Raw genomic sequence first — 27,970 nt, 5'->3', positions numbered from 1 at the left:
CTTTATTCTAGTGAACGTTTATTGAGCACCTACTATGTGCCAGGCACTGGACCCCATCCTAGAATCAAGAATAAATAAGAGCACAATTTCTTACCTCAAGGAGCTTATAGTCTAGTGGATTTGCTAATAAAATGTCTTCCCACTTAGAATATTCTAAACACTGACTTGAACAGATAGTATATATTTTTCTCTCCTGTGATTCTCTCAGTTCTTTGGCCCTTGTTGGGAGAATAAATCTTCTGGATTTATTCTAGAAGCTCACCAGTTCGGCTCTGAGCTCGCAGTTATTTGTGACTGAGAGAGAAAAAAAGTGGTCTGTTCCCTATCTCTCTCCACAGGTTTAACAATGCACCCGGCTGCATCAGGAACATCCAGTTTGTTCTCCAGATGAGGTGTTACACACTCTGAGTCATTTTTCTGGCTTTTGAAAAAGCTCAGTTCAACCCTCCAATTTCCTACCTTTCTCTTCCACCTGCCTTGTTTAATAATTAGGCTATTTAATAAAAGCTTCTGATGAAGAGTGGGGGAGGAAGATGGTGATTGTTCTGGTTTACAAGTGCCTGGGGAATAGAGCAGCTACCTCTGCCAGAGTCATCATGTTCTGGGTCATTCCCTGGACATCATGCTGAATGAAAAGGCCAGAGGCCTTTCCCACTTCAGGGCCCAGACATGGCTAACCGGGGGTCATTCTGTCTCCAAGGGCCCTGCCAAAGAATCAAGTTTGGTTCCTGTCTCCAAGATGCCTTGTTGTTCCTGCTCCTGACTTTTCATTGCATATACTTACTTGGAACTTCTACTAACAGCAGACGAGTTCAAGTACACACTGGGTTTGGAGGGTAGAGAGCAGATCAGACTGGGTAAAGGTAAGGAAAAAACTGCAGGTCAGCTTATAATGAGGCAGAAGAGTCCAGAGGCCTCACTGGAGGAACACATTTCAGTAGGAGGGCACTCAAGGCATGGATTTGAGCACAATAAGTGACAAGTTCCTGCAGAGAGAGGGAGAGAACATCATACTGAAAGGCTACATAGCTTGGGGGGAAAGAGCACTGGTTTTGGAGTGATCGAGATGTCAGTTCAGATTCCAGCTCCACCATTTACTAGCCATACGATCTTAGGCAAGTCGATTAGCCTTCTCAAGCTTCAGTTACCTCATCTATAAAATGGAACTAATAATCTTGTATAGTCATTGTGAGAACTAGGAATAAAATATATCAAGTTACTGGCGTGCAATAGGCCCTCAGTAAGTGGCGTCTGTAATTATTTATTGAGCGCTTTTAAAATACTAGGTACTAGGTACCTTATATAGTAGGTTGGGGGCATATGTGTAGAAAGTGGTTTGACCAGTAGGACTGACCAATGTATTATCCCAGGAGATTTTCCTTGGGTTGCCAGGCAGTGGGCTAGCTCCCTCTTTCTCCAACAGGGGGACCGGCTGTACCCAATCTCAACTTCCTGTGGGACCAGGAGACCTCAAGCTGGGCAGTTCAAGCACTTCCCTAAGCAATGGGCCCCTAAGCTCATACTGCTTAGTGTCTGAACCCCGAGATATTTACCCCCTCAGCACAGCCCCTCTCAAGCTGACCTGTGTAAAGGAAGAGCAGCAAGTGATTCCTCCTTAGGAGTGCTGCTCCAGAGCACATCCAGCCACACCCCACCCAACCCTGCCTCTCTGCAGGATCCAGAGAGAACAGAGGATCTGCGTACCTGCCCCTTTTATGAGCGTCACCTGCACCAGTGATGGTACTAGTACTGAGTCCTTTGCCAGAGCAGAAAGCCAGTCTCTACTCAGAAACAACAACTCTAAATGCTGTATGAAAATATTATGCTATGATACATGGTCCTATTGGGGTGCAGAGGAGAGACGTCTAATTGCCTTTTGGAGAATGTGCTACTTGAGCTAACTTTGAAAGGAGAGTTGGCTGGGCAGATGTGGGGAGGGACATTCCATTCAAAGGGAATAGCAAAGCGTGGAGGTGAGAGAGGAAGTCTAAGGAGTTCTGCTTGCTCAGTTACAGGAGTAGCGATGTGACACATGGTGCTGGGAAGGTAGACACGTCTTTGAGGCTTGTGCTGAGAAACTGGACTTTATTTTGGAGGTAATGGAGAGTCACAAAAGTACCTGAGGCAGATGTGCAGTTTAGAAAGATCATCTTGCAAGCTCTGTGAAGCGTGATTTTGGAGGAGCAAGACTAGAGGCAGTTGCAACAACCCAGGGAAGAGCTGATGATTGCACAAACCGGGGTGGAGCAATGGGAATAGAGCAGAGAGGATTGAGAGAGAGGATTATAGTCATAACATGTTAGGATTAAAAGAGAATTTAGGAGTCATTAGTTCTTTCATTCACAGCTCAGGAAATTGAGGACTAAAGAGATTGTATAACTTCTTGCAAATTGAATCTCCTTGCACCCAAACCTCCTTTTTCTAGGGAATTTCCCAGGTGGCTAGGAAGACCTGTCATGTTTTTCAGGGTCCGCTTCCCTAGGTATGGTATTCTTGGTCTTTGGAAGTGTAAGGGTGGGATAGGTGGCTGACTTCTAATGAAGATTACGTTAGAAAAGGGAAGGGAGCGGACTGTGGCAGTCTCTCTCCTTCTCCTGAGGGTCTCTCAAAGCCTCCTTCATTTTAGAAGGATGTGGGGTTTATTTGCAGAACCGCAACCTCTTGTGTTGGTTTGTTTGTAGAAGGATTGACAGTGTTACCTCCTGGCAAACAAAACACACCCAATTTGTTCACAGTTGTGACGAATGCATGGGAGTAACCCTACAATGTACACAAAGAAGCAGAAATTCTATCTCATGCAGTGAATGTGGGATATCAGCAAAATCTGATTGGTCGCCTGGTGTGCTCTGACAACCAAGCTTTCAACATCCTTTCTAGAGAGTGTCACTTGAGATGTGTATATGAAATAGTCCTGTGATATAGGTATTATTGGGCACATTTAACACAGAGGGAAACTGAAGCCCAGAGAGCCTAAGATCATGCCTGTGGACACAAGTAAGTAAGCAGCAGAGCTGGGGTTCAAACTCACAAGTGCTCGATTCGTATTCCCTATTTTTCCCACTCCACCTGTTTACCTTCCTGGAAGTTGGTGCAGGACTTGCCATCGTTTTCTCTTTTAACCCTAATGTGTGCACATCTACGGCTGTATGATTAGTTGATCAGAGAGAGGGTATGTACAGCCTTATATTTTTGATCCTCTGACTTAAGCATGGACTGAACCACCCATGGATGAGTTTGAGTTGTTCTCAGAAACAGATGTCCTTCAACAACACAGCTGTCATGCTAGCCCTCTGCAACATGGGGTTTGTATAGGGCCAAGGGGACAAAACTACTGGAGTGGGGTCCTGGCCTTATCAGAGTCCTCCCTTTTAAGGCCAATTTTCCAAATATAGTACAATCTACACGTTTAACAACAAGCACTTCTCTTCCCTTAAGTGAGGGTGGGAAAAAGAAATGCTAACACCAGTTAGCTTTTTTCTTAAACATACCTTGTTATAATGTTCTTTAATTATAAAATATCATATATTATAAATATTATAAATATATTGGTTTGGCCAAAAAATTCGTTCGGTTTTTTTCTATAAGCTGTTATGGAAAAATATCTATAAAATTAACAACATAAAATAATAATATTCACTGTAAAATTGTATATATAAACATTTGAATATATACTCATATACATGTATCTGTATATTTGCATATGTGAGTATAGATACAATGAATAAAGCTATCTGTGTATGTACATACATAGGCATAACCATATTTCTTTTGCACGAATGGGCTCACGATGTACAGACTATCCTGCAATTTTCTTTTTTTTAGTTATCAAATAAACTGAATTTCTTTGTAAGATCATACTGATGGGTTTCTCTGACGCAGTGGTTGTGGGGAATGTCAGTACCCCCACTGTTTCCTGATTGCTCCTGACACCTGCTCATCTTGATAAGGCCTGTATGTAACCGGATCAAATAATATCATGTATCTGAGAGCTCTTTACAAATGTAGGGCGCTGTACTCATATTAGTTATCAAAATACCATATGTAATGTGAAGATACATTTATATAGGAATGGATTGGATGCTTCTTATAGTGTTCTTGTGCCATAGCTAGGGGAGAATGTTTGCACTTTGGACCGGGAGAAGAGCAGACACTGAGGTTGATAATGTAGTTGGTCCTGCCTGCTGTCAAGTGCTCACCGTGGAAGGAGTTTTTAGCCCCCTCTGTGCCTTGCTTCTGGTCACCTCTGTCCCTCGAACCACCTGGGTGATTGATCTGAGGAAGTTTCCTAATCACATCTATTTCACCAAACAAGGCGACAGCCACAATGGGGGCAGGGATTTCTTCCAACCTCTCCTGGGAGCCCAGAATCTGAGGACGGTTGAGTTGGTGGAGAACAAGGGGCACCTTTTAGCTCTTTAAAACACCCCTCAAAAAACTCCAAATCCCTTTTTGGTTCAGTTTAACGTTTCACTTCTCCCTGCTTCCAGCTGACAGTTGGAGAAAAACCAAATTGGTGGTTGGCTGGTTGGGGTTTTTTTTAACCTAATGACAAGCCTGGCTTAGAACTGCTCAACCATCCTTCAGCTCCCAATACTGTAGGTCTATAGATAAACAGGCATGTATATAATCTACTTTTGTTTACTTCTCCCCAGATGGAAGTCCATTAATTTCCCAATATATTTTACAGAATGACTTGCCTGTTTCCAGCATTGGGAAGATATATTAATTCTTAGTTCTGAAATGTTTAAGTTAGAAACTAATAGGAAATAGAAGAAATAGAAGGACTGAGATGACTCATTTATCTCAGATGTTCACCCTAAACTACTTCAGAAATGCCAGCAATGAATTAAAACCAGAATTCCAGAGGAATGACCTAAATCCTACTTCACCAGAGACACTCTTCAAGTTCCTTAGCAAAAATTGCAGTTTATCTCTAGAATGGAGGAGCTTGATGATGACTTGAGTCAAGTAGCATGAACTTAGCTCCAACTGGTCTGGGGATGACAAATCAATATTGTCTCTCTATGGGCAGAGACCTCCTTAGAAGATGACAAAGGGAAGACACAGTCAAGTATAAGACACTGATTTCCTGTGATATGTTAGTGCCGAGAAGGAGAGCTGGCTTGGATAAAGAGAAAGATCTTTTCTTGCTCACTGAATTGTAAACCAAATCTGCTCCTCTGCTTGTTCTGTGGTGCTCCTCCTACTTTAATTTTTCCCTAAGCACAAATGAAATGGCCCTACAGAGATCCATCAAGTAGCTGCCCCATCTTGTCTTTGATCATGGGGTCCTCCCCACAGGCGTCCGAGTTTTCTGTAAGGTGATCTGAAGCCTGGGGATCCCACCATGCAATGGATATAAAGACTAGCGTTGTGGTTGAGTCAAAAATCAGGGAAAAGATAAAATTCAGGTCAAGGGACAGAAAACTTCTTCGTCGAAAGATTAATAAAACTTCATCTTTAACTAGCAACTGCAGGGAAGAAACTAATCTTACAACATAATAGATGTTGTTGATAATGTTAATTACCTCCTTGGAAGCCACCAAGAAGTGGCTTTCAATTTTATGCATTTATTGTCCAAGTTGTAAATTTGGTCTTGGAATGAACAGGTAGTAAAAGACTTGAGAAGCTTAATAAGGGAGGTTATTTACTTTGTGTATAAATGAAGAGAAGGTTTTGAGTGAATAAAGATTAAGAGACAGAGAGAGAGAGACTGACTAACCCTAACCCCGGGCTGGTACCTTAGGTGAGCCCTCCATAGGGTGTTGGTGAAGGTAGTCTCAGAGGCAGCACTGGCTCTCGGTCTTGTGTATGCAGGACCTCCATTTTATCAGTCCACTTGGCAGTGAGCAGGCTCTAGTAGGGTTGACAGAAAAAATACAGGGCAGTCAGTTCTAAGTTTGATAGATAACAATGAATATTTTTTTAGTATAAGTATTGCCCCTGCAATATTTGTGTATCTATTTGGTAAATCTGGCAACCCAATCTAGGAGGCTTCCATTAATTAACTCACCAGAGACTTGTTTATAAGTCAGAATGCCAGTGTGTGGATTTTCAGGGCAGGGTACACCTTTCCACATATCAGAGTCCTTGTGCCTACTATCTGTACCACTGTCCTTTAGGTGTTTGGAAAACCAAGTTTGCCATGGTTAGTGAATCCCACCTTGTAGTAAAGTGGTAAAGCAGGCTCATGGGCTGTGCACCCAGGCTGCAGTAGAACATGGGAACCCTGGGTGTTTGACTACAGGGACACCACCCAGAACCTGGAATAGCAATCCAGTCAGACACAGTGTCTCTCTCTCTCCACAATAGTGTTGCAATAATGTTGGGCTTAAACTCTCCTTTTTCAATATTTATTTATTTTTATTTTTATATTTATTTTTGCGGTATGCAGGCCTCTCACTGCTGTGGCCTCTCCCGTTGCGGAGCACAGGCTCCAGACGCACAGGCTCAGCGGCCATGGCTCACTGGCCCAGCCGCTCCACAGCATGTGGGATCTTCCCGGACCGGGGCACGAACCCGTGTCCCCTGCATCGGCAGGCGGACTCTCAACCACTGCGCCACCAGGGAAGCCCTTCAATATTTATTTTTAAAAAATTTTTTACAAGTCACCAAAATCTTACTCCTCATCGTAGACATGCTGCCATTTCCAAGATATCTGCTGACTCTGCTGATTAAATCAATTTACATTTTGAAGGAGTCATGCTAGATGTCTTTTGAGGTTTAGGAAACTTGATAGTCTTAACTAGTAGATGTTAATTTTACAAGATAGTTTCAGGTACATACATATGTGTCTTTGATTTTCTAAAACAGAAGAGTTTTCATCTCAGACTCCCCTTCTGTGCGATGCAGAAAAATTAATCTAGGAACTACCAAGGAGATTAATTCTATTCTATTATTCTACTCACATTCTCTCCCTTGCTCTACTTTAGATGGACTCTCAGTGGGATCGGAGTGAGAGAGGGGGGACCATGTAACACCATGTGCTCTGTGTTGGTGGTTCCCAAGATGAGTAGCTGCCCCATCTTGTCTTTGATCATGGGGTCCTCCCCACTGGAGTCCAGAGTTATCCTCAAAGGTGGCTGCGTGCCCATCTGGTTTGCTCAGCTTGTTCTGCCATCCATTGCTCTTCCTCCATGGTGTGACTCCTTCGGGCTGCTGGCTGTCACTCTCAGCTAACTTCTCAGAGTATGAGTAGGGTTGAGCTCCTCTCCCACACCTCTTTGGGGCCACAGGAAACAAGGCTGTCACTGAGTTCTCTTCCTTTATCACCTGTAAAGCCATCTCTTCTCTGTTGACCCCATGTCAGTGTGGCATAAGCACATCTGTGGAGTTAGCTGCCCTCCCTAGATAGGAAGTAGACACAAGCCTCCTCCATTCTCAGTTTCCTCAAAGCTCATCTGGTGTTCTACCCCCAACCACATTTCCCTCTCTTCTGAGGGGATTCACCCTGGGAAGATGACAGGGGGCTGGGGCCTCTCTTGGAGACCACGCATCCCTACTGTCCAGGTAACCCTATTGGACTGCCTGAGGCCTGGTTATCTTGGACGGTTCTTTTGGATCAGTCCTATTTGTCTACTGGTTAGGCTTAAATAGTTGTTGAAAGCTCAGAAAGTCCTTTCTCCCAAGTCTAGGTCTTGTGTTCAGTACTCTAATTTGAATATCAAAAGCTAAGCACTGACTTTCTTGCCATTCCAGCTGTAGTAGTATCACTTTTCCCTAGCACAGGGCATGCCTTGGATGACACAGTGGGAGAGGACAGTGAAGTGTGCGGTGTTGATGGGTGCAAGGAAGACCTAGTTAATGTCTCAAAATGTCCTTCTGCACTGGCAGTGGACCTGTCACTGCACTCTGTGCCTTAGACCCACATAATCCTCAGAACAATCCCCCAAACTATTATCATTCTCATTTCCAGATGAAGAAAGGAAAGGTCGAAGAGAGGATAGGTAACTTGTTCAAAGATTCCAGTTATAAGTGATGGAGAAAGAATTGAACTTAGGGTAATCTAATTTCAAAGCCTTCATTTAAAATCCTAACAATGGTCTCTTTACCTTGGTGAACCACTGACTCTCCAGGAGTTTGTTAAAAACAATTTTGATAAAGACGCAGTGCAGGAGATCCTGATCCAATTGATCTGCGATGGGGCCTGGTCGTCGTATTTTGAACTGTCTCTGTAGGTAATTCAGACGCACACCAAAGTTTGAGAGCTGGCTCTGTCACTTGTTAACTGTGTGATTTGGGACAAATTACTTCACCTCCCAGGGCCTCAGTTTCCTCATTTGTTAAATTGGGGATGGTGATACCCCCTACCTTTGTGTTACTGTGGGAATTAAATGAGTTTAAAATAAAAGCACTAGGAAGACTGCATGGCACATAGTAAGTGCTTGATAAGCATTAAAGATGATTACTTTCTCTGACTCTTGGCAGCAACTTACTTAACAAAACATTTTTTAGGAGCTCTATTTCCTGGACAGATTACATAAAAGAGTAATTGCCTGCATTTACATAGATTTTTAATAGTTTGTATCTCAGAAAGTGATTTTTTATTTAGCTTCTTTTCCCAAATCTCGGTTTATGCCAAATTTGGATCCCATGGTCTCCTGTCGTCCTAACCATCTGGAGGCCATATTTTGAAGGTAAGTTGAAATTAAGCCACAGATGTAATGACGATGGCAGGTCAAAGAGAAATAGGTCTATGAATCTTGACCTTGGTTGTAACTTAGAAATACAGAGAGAGCTTTAGACAATACCCAAGTCATATCCTAGAGCAGTTAATATCAGAATCTTGGGGAATAGGGCCCAGCCATCAGTATATTTTAATCTCCAGGTGATCCAATGTGTGGCCATTGGGCCCCACCCTAGCTCTACTAAGTAGAAACTCTGGTGGTGGGACCCAGTAATCTGTGTTCTAATAAGCCTTCTGCAAACCTCAGGACCTTTGATGTGAACCATTTCATTATCCTCCGCATGTCCAGGTCTCTGTTTCTGCTTCTCTGTCCAGTAGGGACAAAAAGCAAGAGAGAAGATGTATTAACTCAGTTCCCTTAAGAAGGCACAAGTGGGTCAGTACTGCCCTAGCCAGGCCTGCCCTAGTATGGGGCAATGAGGGTCCTTCAGCCTAAATGCCTCAAGTATCTCAAGGGGAAGATGATCCAATTAAGAGAGGCCCCACTTTCTCAGAATGGAGACCATGTCAATATTTGCCTAAAATACCCCTTTTTTCCAATCCTAACTCTGCCCTGGAAGCTTAGCGGAGACCAATAACACGTAAACAAGTTCCACACCAACCCATCTGCTTCTCATTTCCTGCGGAATGCTAAAATGAGTCTTTTAAGGTTGCTTACGATATGTCCCTCTCCTCCTGCCCTGCCCCTGGGGCGCTAGCTCTGCGTCCTCAGACCACCTCAGGCCCTGCCGCCTCCTCCTCCACCCAGGTCCTGTCTGCGCAGACTTGGCTTCACACAACGGTCACAGTTATTCCTGGCATTTGCTTTTTTGGCTTAGGGCACAGCCAATGATATCGTTTTCTTCTTCTGTTTAAAGCACTGTCTTCAGTCTCCTCCTTTGTCCCTTTCTCCTCTGGCAAGTGTAATGCTATTGACAATTGAAAGTGGCCTGGTTCCCTGGAGCCTGGTAAATGGCCCTGCTGCTAGAATTAGGGTGAGAACCGTGGGCAGAAGTGAGAGCTGGGCTAACAGGACCTGCTCTCCCGGGGCTCCAACGCCCCTCTTGGGACCTCCCCAGCGTACTTGGGAGGTCGGAGTACTGGGGGGGCGGATTGGGGGGGGGGACCTGGAGTAAGTCTGAATTTCCTTCCTAAATTTGAGCAGTGACTCCATGTGACCTTAAACCACTTGTGGCTTTGCTCTCTTCTGTTTAGCTTCTCTTAAGTAGACCTTTGCCGGAGTGACGCCCTATTCAGTTGCATACCTTATTTTACTGTACTTTGCTTTATTTCACTTCCAAGATATTGTTTTTTTTTTTTTTTTTTACAAATTGAAGGTTTGTGGCAACCCCATATCCAGCAGGTCTATCGGTGCCATTTTCCCAACAGCACTTGCTCACTCCGTGTTTCTGTGTCACATTATGGTAATTCTCACAATATTTCCACCTTTTCATTATTATTATAGTTGTTTTGGTGATCTGTGATCTTTGATGTTACTATTGTAATTGTTTTGTGGTGCTATGAACTGTGCCCATATAAGATGGTGAACTTAATCAATAAATGTTGTGTGTGTTCTGACTGTTCCACCAACCAGACATTCCCCATCTCTCTCCATCTCCTCGGGCTTCCCTATTCCCTGAGACACAACAGTATTGAAATTGGGCCAGTCAATAACCCTACAATGGCATCTAAGTGTTCAGGTGAAAGGAGGAGTCCTACGTCTCTCAATTTAAATCAAAGCTGGTAATGATTAAGCTTAGTGAGGAAGGCATGTTGAAAGCCGAGATAGGCTGAAAGCTAGCCCTCTTACGCCCAACAGTCAGCTGAGGTGTGAGTGCAAAGGAAAAGTTCTTGCAGGAAATGAAAAGTGCTACTCCAGTAAACACATGAATGATAAGAAAGCAAAACAGCCTTATTCCTGATATGGAGAAAGTTTTAGTGGTCTGGATAGAAGATCAGACCAGCCACAACATTCCCTTAAGCCAAAGCCTAATCCAGAGCAAGGCCCTAACTCTATTCAATTCTAGGAAGGCTGAGAGAAGGAAGCTGCAGAAGAAAAGTGTGAAGCTAGGAGAGGTTGGTTCATGAGGTTTAAGTAAAGAAGCCGTCACTATAACATAAAAGTACAAAGTGAAGCAGTACGTGCTATTGTAGAAGCTGCAGCAAATTATCCAGGAGATCTAGCTCAGATCATTAATAAACGTGGCTACACTAAACACAGATTTTCAGTGTAGACAAGACAGCCTTGTCCTGGAAGAAGATGCCACCTAGGACTTTGTAGCTGAAGAGGAGAAGTCAATGCCTGGCTTCAAAGCTTCAAAGGACAGGCTGACTCTCTTGTGAGGGGCTAATGCAGCTGGTGACTTTCAGCTGAAGCCAGTCCTCATTTAACATTCCAAAAATCTTAGGGCCCTTAAGAATTATGCTAAATCTACTCTGCCTGTGCTCTGTAAGAACAAAAAAGCCTGGATGCCAGCATGTCTCTTTGTAACATGGTTTACTGGATATTTTAAGCCCACTGTTGAGATCTATTGCTTAGAGAAAAGATTCTTTTCAAAACATTACCACTTATTGACAATATACCTGGTCACCCAAGAGCTCTGATGGAGATGTACAATGAGATGAACGTTGTTTTCATGCCTCCTAACACAACATCCATTGTGTAGCCCATGGATCATAAGGCTATAGCTGCCATAGACAGTGATTCCTCTGATGGATCTGGGCAAAGTAAATTGAAAACCTACTGTAAATGATTCACCTTTCTAGAGGCCATTAACAAGATTCATGATTCATGGGAAGAGGTCAAAATACCAACATTAACAGGAGTTTGGAAGAAATTGATAGCAACCCTCATGGATGCCTTTGAGCAGTTCAGGACTTCAGTGGAGGAAGTCCCTGCAGATGTGGTGGAAATAGCAAGAGAACTAGAATTAGAAGTGGAGCCTGAAGATGTGACTGAACTGCTACTATATCTCATGATAAAACTTGAACAGATGAGTTGCTTCTTATTGATGAGAAAAGAAAGTGGTTTCTTGGGATGGAATCTACTCCTGGTGAAGATGCTGTGAAGATTGTAGAAATGATAACAAAGGATTTAGAATATTACATAAACTTAGCTCATAAAGCAGAGGCAGGTTTTGAGAAGATTGACTAATTTTGAAAGAAGTTCTACTGTTGGTTCAATGCTACCAAGCAGCATTGCATGCTACAGAGAAATTGCTCATTAAAGAAAGAGCCAATCTATGTGGCAGACTTCACTGTTGTCTTATTTTAGGAAATAGCCACATCCACCCCAAGCTTCAGCGACCACCACTCTGATCAGTCAGTGGCCATCAGCATTGAGTCAAGATCCTTCACCAGTAAAACGACTACAACTCACTGAAGGTTCAGATGATGGTTAGTATTTTTTAGCAATAGTGTTTTTTAATTAAAGTATGTACATTGATTTTTTAGATATAATGCTATTGCACACTTATTAGACTGCTGTATGGTGTAAATATAACTTTTATATGTACTGGGAAACCAAAACGTTTGTGTCTTGCTTTATTGCAATGGTCTGGAACTGAACCCACAATATCTCTAACATATACCTGTACTGTTAGAATGTGAACAAACTTGGAAAGACCAGTTCCAGGGGACACTGTGGAGTAGGAAATGTGTTCCTGTATTTTCCTTTCAGTTTCAGAGAGATGCTTCTCTCCTCTTCCTCAAGGACTTAATCTGGACCCTATTCTAAGGGCAAACCCCAAGCCCTCTCCTAAATGTGCTGTCCTATCCCGTACTTCATCTTCTCATCATCCTGCCAAGACCAGGTTAGAAAAATGATAACTCTCATTATCCTAATATATTTTTTCTCCGAATCTGTCAACAGCATAAACTTTGGAATGCCCTCTTTATACCAGACATTGTGCTTTAAGACTCAGCTCTGGCCCTTAAGAAGCTTGAAGAGACAGGACATGCACATGCAAAGGTAATAGCTTTGGACCATGTCAAGTGAATCAAACAGATAACAAAGCTTAAAGGATTATGCAATTATTCAATAAATATATATTGAGTGCTTATTATATGCTATGTTACATGCTAAACCAGTGAAAAAACAGATAAAACCCCTGGCTTCATGGATCTTAGATTCTAATGAGACAAGACAGTGTTAACAAATAAATATATAATACATCAACTTGTGACAAGTGCTCTGAAGGAAAATGAAGCAGAGTAAGGTGAATTTTTTTAGATAGGAGGTCAGAGAATGCCTCCCAGATAAGGTGCCATTTGAGTCAAAACCTGAAGAAAGAGGGAGAGCAAGACATCAGAATATCTGGAAGAATTTTCCAAGCAATCTGAATAGCAAGTGCAAAGGCCCTGAGGCGGGAGTGTGCTTGGTGGGTTCTAAGAAGGACAAGTAGGCCAGTGTGGCTGGAGGGCAGTGAGTGAGAGGGGATGGGCAAGATATAAGGTTAGAGAAAGGACAAGTGTAGATCGCCAATGTTCTGGAGGCTGTGGGAAGAATTTTGGATTTTATTCTGAAGCCATTAGAGAGTTTTGAGAGTTTTGAGCAGAGCAGTGACATGATCTGAGTTATACATTGAAAGGATCATTCTGTGTGAGGGTAGATTTAGGGGTGCAAGAGGAGAAGCCTGAGGCCAGTCAGGAGGCTACTGTAATAATCCAGGGGTGAAATGATGATGGCTTGGACCGAAGTGATAGGACTGAGGTTGGTGATATGAGGTTTAATTCTGAATATATTTTGAAGGTAGACAAAATAGCTAAGGTATGGGGTTATAAACAGAGAAATTAGGAATGACAGCAAAATTTTTTACCTGAACTGAAGGTTATACATTCATAGGAGAGAGTGGCTGCTTCTGGCTCAGCTAATCAGAGTAGGATTAATGAAAGACCTAAGATTTGAGTTGCACTTGAAAAAACTAGTAGGGTTTTGTGGCTTGTGGAAATTCTCAGTGGCTTATTCTGAGACCATTTTTTCTTCCTAGACCCCATCACATCACCCCAAACCCACCTGGGATTCACCCAGCCCAAGAGAGGCAGATCTTGATTCTTTAAGCCAATCATGGAAATTCCTTGCTCTTGCCAGTAACTGGTTTAGAAATGGGCTGGTTTAGGAATGGGCATGCCCTACAATTCTGGGCAATGGAACGTAAAAGGGAACTCTGAAGAAGGGACTTCTGGGAAACTTTCTGAGTCTGAGATGCCCTGGATTTGAGATGCTGTCGTGTAAGGACATGGTACTCAAGCTGCCATTGTCATCTTGCAAACATAAAGGGGGAAGATGAGGTCAACAGCCACATTTTGAGGGTGGCAGAGGAAAAAGGTTGGAAAAAGCCTGCTTCTTTGAGGACATCGTTGAGTCACTGAGTTACCCAACCTTGGAATTGTGCCACTTCTGGACTTCTTTTTTTTTTTTTTTGCGGTACGCGGGCCTCTCACTGTTGTGGCCTCTCCCGTCGCGGAGCACAGGCTCTGGACGCGCAGGCCCAGCGGCCATGGCTCACGGGCCCAGCCGCTCCACGGCATGTGGGATCTTCCCGGACCGGGGCACGAACCCGCGTCCCCTGCATCGGCAGGCGGACTCTCAACCACTGCGCCACCAGGGAAGCCCTGGACTTCTTATTATGTGAGATTAAAGAAACTAAAAAGCCCTCCTTATCATCAAATGCTTTTTAAAAACTATTTATTTATTTTATTTATTTATGTTTTGGCTGCATCGGGTCTTAGTTGTGGCATGTGGGATCTTCACTGAGGCATGCGGGATCCCTTTTTTTCGTTGCGGCGCAGGCTTCTCTCTAGCTGTGGTGTGTGGGCTCCAGGGCGCGTAGGCTGTGTAGTTTGCAGCACGATAGCTCAGTAGTTGTGACGCATGGGCTTAGTTGCCCCACGGCATGTGGGATCTTAGTTCCCCGACCAGGGATTGAACCCGCATCCCCTGCATTGGAAGGTGGATTCTTTACCACTGGACCACCGGTGAAGTCCCTCATCAAATGCTTTTGAGTTGGATAGTTTTTGCTTGAAGCGGAAAGTAAGTCATTTTAGATGAGGAATAAAAACTTTAGGTAGGAAGACATAGCAAAATCAAAGATACTTTGAGGCGAGATTTCCTTTGAGACAAGAGGAATCAATACACATTTGGGAAAGAGTAGGTGGAGTAATTTGGCATTCATTCATAGGCTTGTTCAACAAATATTTGTGGAGCCCCTACTATGCGCCAGATGCTGTTCTAAGATGGGGGATGCTGCAGTGAACAGGATAGACAGGATCCCTCTTCTCGTGGAGTTTATTACCTTGTGAAGGAAAGACAGGTGGTAACAAAGGAAACACAATAAGAATAATTTCAGGAAGATGTAAGTATGATAAAGGAAATAAAATACACTGATGTGCTAGAAAGGGACTAGAGAGGCTTCCTGAGGTTGGGAATGGTACATTCAGGAGACTTAAAGAGGGAAAGGAGTCAGTCAGGTTGACAAAGTGAAATGAGGCTGGTGTGGCTGTAGCCTAGGGAGAGAAAGGAGAAGGAAGAGGCCAGAGAGGGAAGCAAGGCCATGTCCTTTGGTCTTGGGGCCAAGGCAGGCATGCAGATTTTATTCTAAGTCACAAGGGAAGTAGCTGGAGGATGTTTAGCAGGGGCGTGATATGACTTTTTATCTTTGTAGATCTTTCTGGTGACATCATGGATGGGCCCAAGTGGAGGGATGTGGGAGACAGAGGGATATAAGTCTGGGAAAGCAGTCCCTGCCAGGTAGCTTCCTTCCATTTCAACAACCCAACCCGACATTGTGGCTCAATGGAGAATTTCAGGCATGGGAGCAAGGGCATTGGGGGAAAAATTATGGCAGAGGCCCTTTCCTCTGCCGGGTCATACATTTATCCTTCCTCTTCCTTTTTCTAGAAAACAAGTCAGCCTTGCCACAGCACTAGCTACAAAGAACCATGTTGATTAGAAATAGAGCTGATTACCTAAGATGCTGGTCACATTATGTTACAGAAATACTAGGACAGTGCTGTCTAAAAGAAATAGCATGTGAGCCACATAGGTAGTTTAACATTTTCTCTTAGCCATATTAAAAAAGTAAAAGAAAGTAAAGATAAGAAATTAATTTTAATAGTATATTTTATTTAAGCCAAATATCCAAACATTATCATTTCAATATATAATCAATATAAAAATTATTAGTGATCTATTTTTATCTCTTTTTTTCTTCCCTTTAAGTCTGAAATTTGGTGTATATTGTACACTTATACACATCTCAGTTTGGACTAGCAACATTTCGAGTGCTCAGTAACCACATGTGGCTAGTGGCTACTGTACTGAAAAGCACAGGCATGGGAATATGGCCTGGGAAGGCCCCGTACAGGGAGGCCATGTCAGGATGGAACCCTGGACTTTGGCAATGGTTTCATGATTCTGCTGCTCTGCTCTGGATCCATTCTCTAAAAGAGATGTATTAGGTCAAAGGACATGAACATTTTTAGGACTCTTGATTATTTTCCTAATTGATTACATCTATTTATGATACTACCCACCATGAATACAGGTGCCAATATCACCAGCTCCTGATTTAGAAATTTGCATTTTAATTTGGGGGGGTGGTTAAGTTTAAATTTAATTTAGTGAAAGAAATACCATGCTTCTTTTAATCTGCTTCTCTTTGATAACTAGTAAAATTGAAATTTTTTTACATATTTATTAATATTTGTTCTTTTGTGAATTGTTTTGTTACAAATCTTTGTTCTGTTATCAGCTAAAGTCTTAATGACATTTTTGAGTGGATCAGAATGCTTGCTCAAGTCAGCCTGACGATCATATTTTGTCTCCTTAGATTGGCCTCAGGGGCAGCCAGATTATCAGGCAATGCTTAGGAAGCATGAAATCAGACCAAGGACGGAGCTGATCTCAGGTGTTTCTCAGCTAAGTCAGATCACAGCCCTCTATGGCTGGAAGTGTATGTGGGAGTCTGCTTAGTAAAGAGATTCCTTTCCTTTAGCTGTGTTTAGGGGGAACTGGTGTGCTTGCTTGCTGACTAATTCCCTTGTATGTACTGGGTCTTTTTTCAACTTATGTGTAAGTTTCTGTGTTCTGCACTACTGTTGCATTCTTTCCGTGCTCCCCTGAAATTACTCCCGGAGCACCTGGGCTGGAATGCTGGCTCTTCTCAACCTTTCAGTCACAAATTTACAACCTCTAGATTTACCTCTGTATATAACCAGTCATGTTTGTGATGGGGGAAATCTTACCAATTTAATATTGAAATCAACTTTATTTCCAGTTTCTTGGATAACATCTTGTGATCTTTAAGAAGTGACAACAGCTTCTACAAAATCACCATTGAATATGATGTCCAATGTTAGGCACTCTTTCTTATGTGAAGAAGACTCATTCTATCTCTATTAAAATTTTTTTTTTTTGGCCGTACCACGCGGCACGGGGGATCTTAGTTCCCTGACCAGGAATCGAACCCGTGCCCTGTGTGGTGGAAGCGCACAGTCCTAGCCACTGGACCACCAGTGAATTCCTCTATTAACATTTAAAAATGAATGAATATGGAAAATTAAATACGCTTTTGCATTTATAAAAATAATTTTAAAATTTCTAGTTTAATATCTTATGATATTCTTCAGTTAAGGTATTTTTTATCATTGAGATTGACCCCTCCTTTTGTTAATGAATCATTCTGAAAAGCTAAAATATACACATGGCATAAAATTCAGAAGGTACAAAAAGCTATATAATGAAAGTAGTCTTCTTTCCTCCTCTGACTTCTACCCACTTAACTTCCCTCTTGAGGGCAACTGATGTTATCTGTTTCTTGTTTATCATTCCAGACATGGTTTTTGCATTTTCAAATATCCAACACATACACACACATACACATACACACACACACACACAAATAGTAATGCACCATTCTATATTATTCTATCCTGCATATTGCTTTTCTCACTTATCAATATTTATTTGATGTATTTTCACGTCAGTACAAACACAATTGTTTCCTTCTTTTTAATGGCTGCATATAATTCAATATGAATGTAATGTGATTTATTAATTGGTTTCCTACTGCTGGTCAAAGGGCTAGTTTTCAGCCAATTTGCATTTACAAACAATGCTGTAACTAGTATCATTGTGCATGTTATTTTGCTCACATGGAAGTGTGTCTATAGGATGAATGCCTAGAAGTAGAGTTGTTGGGTCAAGTGCATTTTTAGTTTTGACAGTTATGGCCAAATTGCCTTCCATAGATTTATACTGTTTATAATCAGCAACAAATGGGTGTGCTGGTTTCCCCTTGGCAATATTGGATATTATCAAGCTTTTTGATCTTTGACAAAGATCATTGTAGCTTTAAAGTGCATTTCTCTTTAAAAGTGAGGTTGAGTTTTTCATATGTTTAACAGTCACTTTTGTTTCATTTTGAAGCTGAAGTTTGTAGCATAGTATGATCTGGCCTTTGCATCTCAAATCCTGCCTTGCAGAAACCAGAACATGTCTTTTATATCTCCACAGCTTTGCATCAGTTTAGGTTCATTTTGACTGCAAGTAACATAAAACCCTGACTCAACTGACTTTAACAATAAGGGAAATCTTTTATCTTACATGACATCATGTCCTGGGATAGAGTAGCTTTAGGATTGGTTAGTTCAGCTACTCACCAAGGTCACCGAGGTCCCTGGTCTTTCTATCCTTCTGATTGCTGCCCTCTTCATGGTCACTACATGGCTGCATTACAGTCGGGCATCCCATAGAGACAATGCAGCAACCAGTAGAAGATGAGGGATGTTTCTTACCATAAGTCTCTTTTTAAGAACAAGGCAACTTTTCCTGAAGTCCCCTTTCAGAAGATATGCCCTTGAATCTCATTAGCCAGATCTGAGTTTTATGCCATTCCTAAACCAATAACTGGCATGGAGAATGGGACCATCACAACTGGTTCATGTTAGTCAGGAATTTTCCCTGAATTATATGGAGTAGCAGGGGACAGTCCCCTGCCTTCCAAAAGTAATTGGGGCACGACCAACAAGAAACATGTGGATTGGCTGTAGGGGGACAATTGACTGTGGCTGCCACAACTCTGCACATGTTATTCTCTTTGCCTGATACAGCACTCCTTTGTTTACTGTCCCATCTAACTACTATTCATCTTTCCAGTATAGGCTCGGGTTTGGCTCCCAGGAAACTGACTGTTTCCTCTAGGAAACTGACTTTGTTTCCTCCATTCCCATGCAGCCTGTGCCACCCTCTTCACACTGCATTCTAAAGCTGGCTTCGCCTCCCAGTCTCCCACCACATCCCAGATCCGTGAGGGCAGGGGCTGGGTCTGATTTCTTTCTGTATCTCTGGCTCCTAGGACATTGCACAGTACAGAACAGACACTTAACTCATGCTTGTTGAATGATGTGTCTGCTAGTATTTAGAGTTTCAAGTCTAGATTTACAACAGAAATCAACTTAGAGTTTTGTGTTTGTGAATGATTTGCTTGTTGAAATTTGGAATTAGGATTATCTCTTCCACATACAGGACACCGGAGAGTTTACAGAACAAATTGTTTAACTTGTGGATTATTGGTTCCTTAAAAGTCCAGAAGTTCAACAAATATTTCCTGAACACATATTATGTGTTGGGCACTGTCCCAGTGGCTCTTTATACAAGAGTAGTATGAGGGCTTGTCTTTGAATGTGAGTTTATGCTTTAAGGCAGCATTTTTCAAACTGCAGGTCAAGGTCTCTTTCTGGGCAATGAAATCAATTTTGTGGGTTAAAACCATTATTAAAATGAAAAAAAGATTAGAATAAAATATATCCGAGTGCATCCTCTTGGTAAAACTTTTGGTTTATATTTATGTCTATATTTATATGATGTCCTGGGTCAAGATAATAAAATGTGTTTTTTACTATGGGTGATGGTCAAAAAAGTTTAAAACCAGAGAGACTGCTTCAAGATGGTGGAGTAGAAGGACGTGCGCTCACTCCCTCTTGCAAGAGCACCAGAATCACAACTAACTGCTGAATAATCATCGACAGGTCACTGGAAGTCACCAAAAAAGATACCCCACGTCCAAAGACAAAGGAGAAGCCACAGTGAGATGGTAGGAGGGGCGCAATCACAATAAAATCAAATCCCGTAACCGCTGGGTGGGTGACTCACAGAGTGGAGAACACTTATACCACAGAAGTCCACCCACTGGAGTGAAGGTTCTGAGCCCCACGTCAGGCTTCCCAACCTGGGGACCCAGCAACGGTAGGAGGAATTCCTAGAGAAACAGACATTGAAGGCTAGCGGGATTTGACTGCAGGACTTCGGCAGGACTGGAGGAAAGAGAGACTCCAGTCTTGGAGGGCACACACAAAGTACTGTGCGCATCGGGACCCAGGGGAAGGAGCACTGACCCCATAGGAGACTGAACCAGACCTACCTGCTAGTGTTGGAGGGTCTTCCGCAGAGACGGGGGGTGGCTGTGGCTCACTGTGGGGACAAGGACACTGGCAGCAGAAGTTCTGGGAAGTACTCCTTAGCGTAGGAGCTCCCAGAGTCCGCCATTAGCCCCACCAAAGAGCCTGGTAGCCTCCAGTGTTGGGTCTCCTCAAGGCAAACAACCAACAGGGAGGGAACCCAGCCCCACCCATCAGCAGACAAGCAGATTAAAGATTTACTGAGCTCTGCCCACCAGAGAACAACACCCAGCTCTACACACCACCAGTCCCTCCTATCAGGAAACTTGCACAAGCCTCTTAGATAGCCTTATCCACCAGAGGGCAGACAGCAGAAGCAAGAAGAACTACAATCCTGCAGCCTGTGTAACAAAAACCACATTCACAGAAAGATAGACAAGACGAAAAGGCAAAGAGCTATGTCCCAGATGAAGGAACAAGATAAAACCCCAGAAAAACAACTAAATGCAGTGGAGATAGGCAATCTTACAGAAAAATAATTAAGAATAATGATAGTGAGGATGATCCAGGTCCTTGGAAAAAGAATGGAGGCAAAGATAGAGAAGATGCAAGGAATGTTTAACAAAGACACTAGAAGGAATCAATAGCAGAATAACTGAGACAGAAGAATGGATAAGTGACCTGGAAGACAGAATGGTGGAATTTATGCCATGGAACAGAATAAAGAAAAAAGAATGGAAAGAAATGAAGACAGCCTAAGAGACCACTGGGACAACATTAAAAACAACGACATTCGCATTATAGGGGTCCAAGAAGAAGAGAGAGAGAAAGGACCCAAGAAAATATTTGAAGAGATTATAGTCAAAAACTTCCCTAACATGGGAAAGGAAATAGCCACCCAAGTCCAGGAAGCGCAGAGAGTCCCAGGCAGGATAAACCCAAGGAGAAACACACCGAGACACATAGTGATCAAATTGACAAAAATTAAAGGCAAAGAAAAATTATTGAAAGCAGCAAGGGGAAAAATGACAAAAAACATACAAGGGAACTCCCATAAAGTTAACAGCTGATTCCTCAGCAGAAACTCTACAAGCCAGAGGGAGTGACATGATATATTTAAAGTGATGAAAGGGAAGAACCTACAACCAAGATTACTCCACCCGGCAAGGATCTCATTCAGATTCAACAGAGAAATCAAAAGCTTTACATACAAGCAAAAGCTAAGAGAATTCAGCACCACCAAACCAGCTCTACAACAAATGCTAAAGGAACTTCTCTAAGTGGGAAACACAAGAGAAGAAAAGAACCTACAAAACCAAACCCAAAACAATTAAGAAAATGGTCATAGGAACATACATATCGCTAATCACCTTAAACGTGAATGGATTAAATGCTCCAACCAAAAGGCACAGCCTCGCTTAATGGATACAAAAACAAGACTCATATATATGCTGTGTACAAGAGACCCACTTCAGACCTAGGGACACATTCAGACTGAAAGTGAGGGGATGGAAAAAGATATTCCATGCAAATGGAAATCAAAAGAAATCTAGAGTAGCAATACTCATATCAGATAAAATAGACTTTAAAATAAAGAATGTTATAAGAGACAAGGAAGGACACTACATAATGATCAAGGGAATCAATCCAAGAAGACGATATAAGAATTATAAATATATAAAAGAAGAAATTGACAGCAACACAATAATAGTGGGGGACTTTAACACCTCACTTACAGATCATCCAGACAGAAAATTAATAAGGAAACACAAGCTTTAAATGACACAGTAGACCAGATACATTTAATTGATATTTATAGGACATTTCATACAGAAACAACAGATTACACTCTCTTCTCAAGTGCACACGGAACATTCTCCAGGATAGATCACATCTTGGGTCACAAATCAAGCCTCAGTAAATTTAAGAAAATTGAAATTATATCAAGCATCTTTTCTGACCACAACGCTATGAAATTAGAAATCAATTACAGGGAAAAAAACGTAAAAAACACAAACACATGGAGGCTAAAGAATACGTTACCAAGAGATCACTGAAGAATTCAAAGAGGAAATCAAAAAATACCTAGAGACAAATGACAAGGAAAACATGACGATCCAAAACCTATGGGATGCAGCAAAAGCAGTTCTAAGAGGGAAGTTTATAGCAATACAAGCCTACCTCAAGAAACAAGAAAAATCTCAAATAAACAATCTAACGCTACACCTGAAGGAACTAGAGGAAGAAGAACAAACAAAACTCAAAGTTAGTAGATGGAAAGAAATCACAAAGATCAGAGCAGGAATAAATGAAATAGAAAGAAAACAATAACAAATATCAATAAAACTAAAAGCTGGTTCTTTGAGAAGATGAACAAAATTGATAAACCATTAGCCAGACTCATCAAGAAAAAGAGAGAGAGGACTCAAGTCAATAAAATTAGAAATGAAAACGAAGTTACGACAGACACTGCAGAAATACAAAGCATCCTAAGAGACTACTACAAGCAAATCTATGCCAATAAAATGGACAACCTGGAAGAAATGGACAAATTCTTAGAAAGGGATAACCCTCCAAGACTGAGCCAGGAAGAAATAGAAAATATGAACAGACCAATCACAAGTAATGAAATTGAAACTGTGATTAAAAATCTTCCTACAAACAAAAGTCTAGGACCACATGGCTTCACAGGTGAATTCTATGAAACATTTAGAGAAGAGCTAACACCCATCCTTCTCAAACTCTTCCAAAAAATTGCAGTGGAAGGAACACCCCCAAACTCATTCTCTGAGGCCACCATCACCCTGATACCAAAACCAGACAAAGATACTACAAAAAAAGAAAATTACAGACCAATATCACTGATGAATATAGATGCCAAAATTCTCAACAAAATACTAGCAAACAGAATCCAACAGCACATTAAAGGATCATACACCATGATCAAGGGAGTTTTATCCCAGGGATGCAAGGATTCTTCAATATACGCAAATCAATCAACGTGATACACCATACTAACAAACTGAAGAATAAAAACCATATGATCATCTCAATAGATGCAGAAAAACCTTTTGACAAAATTCAACACCCATTTATGATAAAAACTCTCCAGAAAGTGGGCATAAAGAGAACCTACCCCAACATAATAAAGGCCATATATGACAAACCCACAGCAAACATCATTCTCAATGGTGAAAAACTGAAAGCATTTCCTGTAAGATCAGGAACAAGACACGGATGTCTACTCTTGCCACTATTATTCAACATAGTTTTGGAAGTCCTAGCCCTGGCAATCAGAAGAAAAAGAACTAAAAGGAATACAAATTGGAAGAAAAGAAGTATCCACTGACAGACGAATGGATAAAGAAGATGTGGTACATATATACAATGGAATATTACTCAGCCATAAAAAGGAATGAAATTGAGTCATTTGTAGAGACGTGGATGGATGTAGAGACTGTCATACAGAGTGAAGTAAGTCAGAAAGAAACAAATATCGTATATTAACGCGTATATGTGGAACCTAGAAAAATGGTACAGATGAACCGGTTTGCAGCGCAGAAATTGAGGCACAGATGTAGAGAACAAACATATGGACACCAAAGGAGGGAAAGTGGGGGTGGGGGTAGTGGTGTGATGAATTGGGAGATTGGGATTGACATGTATACACTGCTGTGTATATAATGGATGACTAATAAGAACCTGGTGTATAAAAAAAATTTTAAAAGTCTATGTGTTTGAAAAAAAAAGTTTAAAGCCATTGCCCTAATGGTAATATATTTTCTTTCCTCTTTCTCTTTGAAGCGTGTGTTCTTGTACTTCTAAAGTCTGGGCTCCCAGAAACAGGGAAAGACAGGGCTTTGAGATTCTATCTCCCACACCACACTCCTGCCCCAAGCCAGGCCCCCAGCCTTAAATTTCATCAGCCTGGCACAGATTTTAGAGTCAAAGGCAGAAGTTCAGTCCTAGGCTCCAGCATTTAGGATCTCAGCAGCCTTAGGCAAGTCACTGGACCTTTCAGAACATCTATTTCTCTCTCATGGAGATAACGATACCTGTCCCACAAGGCAATTAAGGAGATCGATATGTGAAAATACGGTGTGGTTTAGTAAACTCCTTCCTGTTCCTCAGTGGAGAAAAGCAAACTCAGCTCCTGGTTGAAAAAGTTCTGTCTCCTGAGGAGGAAAGACCTCAAGGAATAGCCCTGCAGAGAAAGTTAAGAGGGGGCTCTAAACACCCAGGGGCTGAAGATGTTTGAATCAAAAAAGGGGAGACGGCTTGCCTGGTGGCGCAGTGGTTGGGAGTCCGCCTGCTGATGCAGGGGACGCGGGTTCGTGCCCCGGTCCGGGAGGATCCCACGTGCCGCGGAGTGGCTGGGCCCGTGAGCCATGGCCGCTGGGCCTGTGCGTCCAGAGCCTGTGCTCCGCAACGGGAGAGGCCACAGCAGTGAGAGGCCCGCGTACAGCAAAAAAAAAAAAGCGGGGGGCAGAAATCAACGGGAAAAGCTCAGGGCTGTCCCATTTCTCCAATGAGCAGTTATTTTTCATTTCTCCAGGGAGCAGGAGGTCAGGGGGTGTCTGGAGGTGCTGACAGTGCACAGTGCTGCCTCTGGAGGGGAGAGATGCTGACAGTGTTCCTTTTGCATAAACTTCGGAGGAAGGACTAGGCGTTGGACTCTGTCCTCCCTTTACCCCTTGCAGGAGGTGTGGAGGGGTCGTGCAGCCTGGAGGTCACTCAGGGTGGACATTGTGGTTGAGGGCTGAGGTGGGAGGAGTGGGATGGGGTCAGGGGTGGGGACTCAAAGGAGAAGCTAATCTGAGTGCTTGTTACGTCTTGAGGCTCATTCCTCACACTCTGAAGTTCTCTATTCTGTGACTGTCTCTGAGCAACAGTCACAGTGGACAAGTTGGGCACAGGCTGTCCTGCCTGTTCCTTTTCTCCCTGGAAAACTCTGCAGCTTTCACATCCTGGGTCCTTCTGTCATCAGATGTATTAACAGGAAGACAGGAATGTGCTTCTTTAAATGTTATTTTTACTTATTTGTTGTTACCCTGTATCGTTGAGACAGAGAAAGAGGGAATTCTAAGAGTTTTAGGTGAAGACCGGTGGTCTCCAAAAACCTGGTGCTTCTTTGTTTGTTTCTTTGTTTCTTTCCATAGATGCTGTCCTTAAGAAGTCCCATCCAGGATCTTGACACCTCAGTCTCTATTCTCTGATACATTTCAAATCAGCCTTGGCCCTGGGGCTGCCAGTGTTCCCCAGAATGCCCAGTGGACGGCGTAGGGAAGCATGGGCAAGGGCAGTCATCCCCACTGCCAATACAGGGAACGAGAAAGGCTTCAGCTGTGTGTGAACAGCTGCAGCTCTGACAATCTCCCCAGCACAGGGTTGGTTGTCCATTTGCCAATGTTTGTCTCTAGTTGTGCTTTCTTTTTTTTTTTTGGCATGGGGGGCTCTCACTGCTGTGGCCTCTCCCGTTGCGGAGCACAGGCTCCGGACGCGCAGGCTCAGCGGCCATGGCTCACGGGCCCAGCCGCTCCACGGCATGTGTGATCTTCCCGGACCGGGGCACGAACCCGTGTCCCCTGCATTGGCAGGCGGACTCTCAACCACTGCACCACCAGGGAAGCCCCTCTAGTTGTGCTTTCTTAAAGGTCACCAGTGACCTTTAAGTCACCAAATCCAGTGACCTTTCTCAGGCCTCATCTTCCAACTGACCAGCCCCTTTCTTAAACGCTCCCCTGGTGAGCTAACTCTCTCCCCTGCTTCCTTGACAGCTCTTCCTCTGGCTCTTTTTCCTTTTTTCTGCATCCTCAGTTTGTAACTCCTACAAGCTTCTGTCTTTAGCCCTTTTCTTTCTCTACTCTTCCTCTGTCTGGGAAAACTTTGATTTCCTTTGGTGGTATTTTAGTTGAGACTTTTTTTCCCCCAAGTAACAGTAACTAGTTTAGGCAAAAGGAGGGTTTACATTATAAGGTGTCTATAGAGCTCAGTGGAAAAGTGAGGGTGAGCCTCAGCGGGGGCTGAACCCAGGACCTAGTAGGCACCCAGGAAGCCAGGCAGTTTGCTGAGGAACTGGTCTCTGGCTCTTTGCATGTCTGCTCACGTTCTGTTCCTAAATGTCTCTTTAACTTCTCCCTCCTTTTCTGGACTAACCATCTTACCTGAGGCCTTCACGACCTCTCTAGTGATTTCCCTACTGTTGGTCTCATTTCACCAGTCTGCCCTCTGCCTTGGGTCCCATGCTTTAGAGGGACCCCCTCTGGCCCACTTTGGCTATAACTTTCTAGGAGGAAAGAATCCACAGGGCCAGTGAATGTTTCTAGTCAAAGCCACCATTCCCTTTCTAGAGCCTGTTTCCTGGGCCTGGGCCAGCCTTTTCCTCCAGGTGCATTCTCCTGAGGGCAGACCACACAGTTGTTGTATTTACTCCTGGGCTTAAAAGGTGCCCAAGGGATAGTTGTCTGTTGGAGAGAGGTATGGTAAGGTGGGAGCAGGACTGTGAACAGAGCTTGGACGCGTCCACTGAATGTACTCAAGGCTCCTTGTCATGTGGGATGGAGCCCGAGTTGAGAAGTGAGGGTGGCCAGGGGCCAGGGGCCAACTTTCCCTCATTCTACCTTGTCCCAGCATGGAACTCTGAGAAGTTCAAGAACTCTGTATTTGAACCTGGACTTTCACATTGTTATGAAGGGTTATTTGTTAGTATAGGAGGATGGAACATATTTTACTTCATAGTTTGTTGGTGTGATTTATAACTTTTAGACATGTGGCATGTGGACCTCCACTTGTACTAATTCCCTGGGCTGTGCAAACCTTTAGGGGGCAAGTCTGCATTTCACGATGGCCAGTTTTAAATATATATATATATTCCCTAAACAAGGCTCTGATTATGTCATCACCTGCCTCGAAGCTTTTGATGATGACTACTCCTGCTTGCTGGGGAGTAAGTGGCTCTGGTTGCTCATTATTCTGTGTCAGATAAAACTGACAATCAAGTGGGACCTGCCTTTCATCAGAAAAAGGGTCAGGCCAGGCTCGAGTCTGCAAGGGAGCAGCTTGCTGCTCAGAGCTCACAGGGGAAGCTCAGAGAACAGAAGACATGGCAGCCTGACAACTAGCAATTGGAGCCTCAGCAAAGATGGTGTAAGTTGATGCAGACGAGTGTCAGAAAATCAAAGGCAAGTCTAAGGTAGGCTGTCAAGAAGTGGCCAGTGTGAAGTTGTTGAGGAGAGCAGGGCACACACCACGGTAAAGGAGAGTTGATTCCTGGGTCACTTTTGGCCTCCGTTCCAGATTTTCCTATAGTTCCGATGTGCCAGAACTTGTCCTAGCCTAACCCATGTACAACCCTTCCAGGGGGTGGGAGTGGACCACGGAAACAAAGCTTAGTAGTTAGCAGTACTCAGCAACAGCTTCCAGTGAGCAACTCAGAACAATAATGAGCATACTGTGTTTAAACCAAACAATAATGAGCATACTATGTTTAAATCAAACAATAACGAGCATACTATGTTTATAATCAAACAATAACGAGCAGGCGATGTTTATAATCAAACAATAGCGAGCATACTATGTTTATAATCAACCAGTAACGAGCACGCTATGTTTATGATCAAACAATAACGAGCAGGCGATGTTTATAATCAAACAATAGCGAGCATACTATGTTTATAATCAACCAGTAACGAGCACGCTATGTTTATGATCAAACAATAACGAGCAGGCGATGTTTATAATCAAACAATAGCGAGCATACTATGTTTATAATCAACCAGTAACGAGCACGCTATGTTTATGATCAAACAATAACGAGCAGGCGATGTTTATAATCAAACAATAGCGAGCATACTATGTTTATAATCAACCAGTAACGAGCACGCTATGTTTATGATCAAACAATAACGA

At 42.9% G+C, this 27,970-nt stretch overlaps 1 long non-coding RNA gene across 4 annotated transcripts in view; it reads right to left on the bottom strand.

Moving 5' to 3' along the window:
• Positions 1-20,339, bottom strand: part of LOC112403383 (uncharacterized) — a 56,322-nt gene extending 35,983 nt beyond the window's left edge. For all 4 annotated transcript variants that reach the window (XR_003003894.1, XR_003003895.1, XR_003003893.1 and 1 more), the window contains exons 1-2: positions 20,086-20,339; positions 5,742-5,856 (exon numbers count right to left, since the gene is read on the bottom strand). This is a non-coding gene — a long non-coding RNA (uncharacterized LOC112403383). The remainder of the gene's footprint in view (positions 1-5,741; positions 5,857-20,085) is intronic.
• Positions 20,340-27,970: the final 7,631 nt, after the last annotated feature.

This window comes from Neophocaena asiaeorientalis, unplaced genomic scaffold (genome assembly GCF_003031525.2).
Source record: "Neophocaena asiaeorientalis asiaeorientalis breed wild unplaced genomic scaffold, Neophocaena_asiaeorientalis_V1.1 scaffold140, whole genome shotgun sequence".
Lineage (NCBI taxonomy): Eukaryota > Metazoa > Chordata > Mammalia > Artiodactyla > Phocoenidae > Neophocaena > Neophocaena asiaeorientalis.
Note: the sequence above shows the minus strand (reverse complement) of the source record. Positions and strands in the feature narration are given on the sequence as shown.